The following is a 6,000-nucleotide window of genomic DNA, read 5'->3' as shown; positions in this document are numbered from 1 at the left end:
CCCTAGCACTCCTTGCCCTTCCCTTCCCCTTCCGTCCCTTCCCTTCCCTTCCCTTCCCCTCCCCCTTTTTACACAGAGCATAACTTCATTACTTTTTTTTTGTTTGTATGTTTAAAATGTACCTGCCTGTCTTTTCTCTCACATTTATAGGAAGATGATTGGAATACTTTTGGGACTTATTCGGACTCCTCAAAGCCCAAATTTCATGTCTTAGTGTTGTGTAAAGCACCCAATGAAATATTGTCTGACATTCAAATGAAAACTCTGAATAACAACACTGAACAAGAATCTTTTCAGGGAACTTTGCTAGCACTTGCCAGTTTTGCCACACACAAATTCAGCTACAATCACAATACAGTTACTTTTCTTTCTTCCATAGCCTCCTAAATTAAAAAACAGTATCTAAACTTGTTAGAGCAGATCTTCAGTTTGGGTGGTCTTTGAACTGACTAGAACAGGACTCTGTTTCTGAGACGTTCAGCACTATTTCTTCTGAAGTGTCACTCTTCAGTGAAGCACTGTCCCTCCCTACATCATTAGCAGAATCCTTCTCTTTAGTAGTAAAAGACTGTCGGTAAGGAATTAAGTGAATAGCAGCCAGAAAGTGAGGGAAGGTCTTCTCCATTCTCCTGAATGCTGTGATTACTGTTTTCAGATGGGTGACTTTTTGTCTTTGTTTCAGGAAGATTTAGTATAAAATAATGAAAAATGAATAAACAATTACCTAATTGGAGTTGCATATGTTACCCGATAAAATGAAGCTGGTATTGAGAGCATATGCAGAAAGGGCTGGTCATCTGTTTTTTTGGGGAGAAGTGGCTGGAAAATAAGATTCAGTGACTTTCTTAAGCACATCCCTAGCTATAGACATGTATGTGGTACTGCCAATTTCAGTCAGACTATTGACAAGAATGTAAATGGAGTACATGTGGGTGTGCTTTTGTGCTACCAGTGATATCGGAAAGTTTTCTGCTCTCTGTTCTAGCTGGAAGTGATGAAACTTCTGTCTTTTGAAAACAAACGGAAAGAGGGCATTTACTGTAAAAAAAAAAAAGCTGTCATCTTGTTATTTCTGGAAGTTTTCTTAACTGTTTTTTAAGTCACTAGGCAGAATGAAGAATAAAGGGTATTGTTAATTGCACATAATTTTTGTTGGACTCTATTGAGTTCCCTTTTTGCTTCTTTGAGCTAAAAGTTATGACAGTATCTCTGTAGTGTCCTTTAAAGTAATGGAATTTCTGGGAGAGTGCATCTTTTTGCATCTTCGAGTTCTCTTTAGGAAGTAACAACAATAAAAATCTTTTTCTTGTCCCCAGAAACCAAGTTACTCATTTATCCAGATGGGTACAATATGAATTGTGTCTGAGAACCAGGGACTGGAATGCAAAGAGTTTGGTGGTGTTTGTAATGTGGTTGAAAAGCTGTTCATATAAAACAGCAGCAGAAGTTTCTTTTAAATCCATAGAGTTCCTTACATCAGCTTGTGGAGACACTTTCCATCTGCGAAAAAGATGTTGCATAGTGGAAAATTCTGAATTTTTTACTGCTATAGATAGTGATTTGTGTCAGCGAGACGTCCTTGTTTGTATATGGTCTAAGAACTATTACTAAATCAAATCACTTTTAAAGGCTTAAGCATCGAGACAAGGCCCTCCTCCCTGTGCATCTTTTCTTTTGTGCTCCCTTAAATAAGATCCAAGAGGAAGACTGACATTTTGCTGTCAGGTGAGCGGTCTGGGAAGTTTCTTCCATCCTTCCACTAGGTCCTTGAGGTACTGCTACCATAAGTTGATACGGTGTCATTTCAGTCACTCCTTTGCACCATTCACATATTGATTTGGGTTTTATTAAGCTGAGCTCTTCTTACTTTGTACAGAACAGGGATTTGAAAATGAGACAGTCCTTCCCCAGGCCTCCAAGGGATGCTGTGTGCACTGTAGTTTAAGAAGGGTGAGGAGCCAGGGGCCACCCCTGAGCCACACTGCTGGCCATGCCTTTGCCAGGACTGGCGGGGACCTCCCTTTTAGAGTCTGCAAACCTGAAGCGTGTTTGAGTGGAGTTGGGATTACCACTAGAAATGTCACCTACAGGGAGAACTGTGTTCCATGTAGAACTATGAATCACCAGGTCACCTGCTGAAAAACAGTGATCTGTGTGGTCTGGTCTGAATGTATTTACCCCTTGCCTTTCCTAAGCTCCCACTTGAAGTTGGTCTATAGAGAACCTAGTTGGGCTATTGATCTAACAGACCTACTTCCAAGCATCTTCCTTTAGCTCATCTGTTTGTGTGATTTAAAATGTAATTAATTTGTAGTTGTTTCTTAGAGTCTGAATAGATTTTTCCCTAACATGAAGGAGAATTCACGATTTAGCTCGGAAAAATTATCAGTACTGCTAAAGTACTCTCAAAAGTACCAAGCTGATGTTCCTTTGTATGTTAATGCTTAAAAACTCATTCTTGAGCTAAGTCTCTGATGCAAAAGCTTGTCCCCTTGCTTAGCACTCCCCACGTAATTACTGTCTTGTCCCTGTACCAGGCTTCCTTGCATGAATTCTCCTGGTGGCCCAGCATAACTAGTTTGTGGCCCTAATTCTTAAGGCTTCGCACATTTTACTCCTTTCTATCTCTCTGCCACAGCCTCCTTTTTCTCTCTACCTTACAGGGATGCTGTTAGGCTGAATACATTTATTTGGGTGGCCCCTCCTTGCCTTTCTCACAGGCTCTCAGAATCACAGAATCATTATGGTTGGAAAGGACCTCCAGGGACATCAAGTCCAACCTTTTTCTCAGCATTTCTCTAACCACTACACCATATCCTCAAGCGCCACATCTATTCGTTCTTTAAACACCTCCAGGGATGGCGACTCCACTACCTTCCTGGGCAGCCTCTTCCAGTGCCTAATTAACTCTCTTGTGCTGCTGCTAAACCTTGCCTAATATTTGCCTTTACTGAGAAAGACATCCTGTCTTTTCTCTAGGAAAAAGCCTTTAATACATTTCCTAGAAAATCACATGGAGGTTTTGAAGCAGTGACAGAGAGAGGATGGGTTTGGATGCCCTGGGCGCTGTAGCTGGCAGCGCAGGCAAGCACAACAGCTTGTTTTGGCGTGCCTCGCGTCAGGGTATATCTCTTATCTGTTTGTGGGCTTATTTCTTACTGCTGTTAGCCTTTTTTCCTGCTCTCACGGCTGTCTGGTGCATGCACTTTTTCCCGTTTGCTTTCAAGCACATTTCCAAAGGAATATTTTGTCTGTGCATGGTGAAGTTAAATCCTTGAGCTATCTTTCGAGCCCTCCTCCCACGCAGGGCAGAGATTTGCTTCACACAATAGCAGAATGAGGATCGCAGCAGCTAGTCTGCAGGCTGTAAATTAGCTTCATGGACCAGGTCAAACTGTGCTTTGAAGTTGTTGCTTTTTTATTTGTGTGCTTCCCCCATTTAGTCTTCAAGAATATAAGTCTTTAGGAAGAATTGTCATAGTTTAAAAGGCTTAGACAAACAGCAGCTGGTATTGGTTCATGGTCTGCAATTGGTTCCAGACATCCCTGGTTTTGATAAGACTACAAGACAATCCCAGAAATTCCCTGCCTGCAGCTTTTGCTAATGCCATTAAATGTAGCATCGTGATTACGGATGCTTTTGGAGCTGATTAGCTAGCATCCTGCATGACTGATAAACACCGTAATTCAATTATTTCTTCAGAATGTCCTTGTGTTGTACCCTACTCCTCCTTCTTTGATTGTCTTTTTTTTTAATACAACTGAGTACAAATGTTTCATGGGGATTTTGAAGAAGGCCTCAGAAACACAAGGATGCCTGTGTTCAGCTCATGCTCAGTGGGAACAAGATGCTCCAATCTAGCAGCACCCAGAACAAGCCTCGCTCTGTTTCCAAGCTATTCGAAGCTGGTTTGGCTCTGTACCCATAGAGGTGTCATCCCAAAGGGAAAGACTTCACCTGAGCTTGTAGCTTTTGGCTTTGTGAAAAGCTGACAACCATGTTTTCACTCCAGTTATGTCTCAACACAGAGAAAGTGCTCTCTACAAAACCTTCTGTTGCAGTCGGCCCTGGCCTAAAGTACTGGGAAGCAGAAAAATGCTCTGTGAGGAGTGTCTGAGAGCATGAGGAAAGCAAAATAAAGGACAATGATCAAATAAACCCAAGAAAAAGAAAAAAGATTATTCTTTCTGGGACTTAAAGGATGCACGTTTTGAATATCATATTTCTAATATGTGCATGTCTCTGTCCTTTTTCTCTGTGCTTTTGGAAATTGCTCTTATTAAAAGCTTTTCTAAATTCTATCCTTTGCTTATAATAGTCACTCCTTGAAAGCTTTTTTTCTTAGTATACTGTAAATAACAATTTTGCATTCACAGATGTACAAAATAATAAATTGTCTTACCTTTCATCACCCTACATGCCAAATAAAATTACCTCTTACTTCCAAAAATATAGACATAACCGATACCACAGTTTGTGAGCATACATGTGAGGAAGCCAGGCTAGGTAAGGTCTGTGTCAGTTGTAGTACAAGTCTTAGCACCTTTTTGCTAACAGGGCCTTTTTCACTCTTTCTTTGCCAACTTCTTCACTGTTGAAAGTAAAAAGCAAGATACTTGTTTAGGTCTTGTGATATTTGGCAGCATTATAAGGAAACTGAACTGATTTTGCTTCTAGATGAGCCCGCATATTTCACCTGAGATATTTTATTAGATTTATCAACTTGTTTTCTAAGTCGCAAAGGTGCTTGTGCCAGCCTTGACTAATCTCAGTGTAAGGTAATAATGTCGTGTGTGCACAGGGACAGGCAGGGCATGCCAGTGAAAGGTACAGAGCCCAATGCATGTTAGAGAAAATGTGATGAACTTTCTCCCCAGCCTTAAACCAGCTGTTGAACCACCACCATGCAGTGATTGGAGCTGACACTGGAAGACCAGCATTGTCAGGGGATTATAACAGTCTTCAGTACATGAACTTGGTGTTCATTAACCTAATGGGCATGCCTTCCTATGTGTGAATGTGCCTACCCCATTAAACACAGCTGCCTTTTGAGTTGCTATTTATTGGTATTCATGTATATTTGTATGCCGTGGGGCAAATTTTAGCTGCAACTAGTAATCTGTAAATGAAAAGCGAATTTGACTTTTGTGCAGTGCATAAAGAATATGTGTTTGTGTAGACAAGTGTGTATCTACACAAATACTTAAAATCTGTCCCAAGCCTGGATTCAGAACTTTTCTTGTCCAGTGAATATTTGAGTCTCTTCCCTAATTTTACACTGAAACTGGATTGTCTGTTACATCTGCATGTAGCAGGCCAATCCCAGGCACAAATATAAACTGGGTGCAAAGTTGGTTGAGAGTAGCCCTGAAGAGGACTTAGGACTGTTGATAGATGAGAAGCTCAACTTGAGCCAGCAGTGTGCTCTGCTATGAGGACAGGCTGAGGGAAATGGGATTGTTCAGCCTGGGGAAGACTCCAGGGGGACCTTATAACTGCCTTCCAATACCTGAAAGGAACCTACAGGAAGGCTGCTGAGAGACTTTTTACAAGAGTGTCAAGCAAGAGGACAAAGGAAAGAAATTCTTCAGTATGAGGGTGGCAAGACTCTGGAACAGATTGTCCAGAGATGTTGTGGATGGCCCATCCCTGGAGATGTTCAAGGCCAGGTTGGATGAGGCCTTGAGCAACCTGATCTTGTTGAGGGCACCCCTGCCCAAGGCAAGGAGGTTCAATTAGATGATCTCTATGGTCCCCTCCAACCTAAGATATTCTGTGATTCTATGTACCTGTGTTAGATATGTTTAAAAACTGTGTGAAGAGTACGTATACCTTCTTGCTTTTGGTCCAGCAGTTTGTATTGGGTGGATGTGGCTCATTTTTGCAGTTTGCCTGAGCGTAAGCATGTCTAAACCTATTAGTCAGAGAAGGAACCCCACATGCTTGGGTTGCCAGTACTGTCTCCTGTCTACAGATAGAGACCCCATAGGGTGATAGTA

General features: G+C 41.5%; 1 protein-coding gene across 1 annotated transcript in view; it reads left to right on the top strand.

Moving 5' to 3' along the window:
* The window catches only part of TIAM2 (T-cell lymphoma invasion and metastasis 2), a 92,182-nt gene that overhangs the window by 20,130 nt on the left and 66,052 nt on the right, over nt 1–6,000 (top strand). The window lies entirely within an intron of this gene.

This window comes from Apaloderma vittatum, unplaced genomic scaffold, assembly GCF_000703405.1.
Source record: "Apaloderma vittatum isolate BGI_N311 unplaced genomic scaffold, ASM70340v1 scaffold8101, whole genome shotgun sequence".
In the NCBI taxonomy this organism is placed as follows: Eukaryota; Metazoa; Chordata; class Aves; order Trogoniformes; family Trogonidae; genus Apaloderma; species Apaloderma vittatum.
Note: the sequence above shows the minus strand (reverse complement) of the source record. Positions and strands in the feature narration are given on the sequence as shown.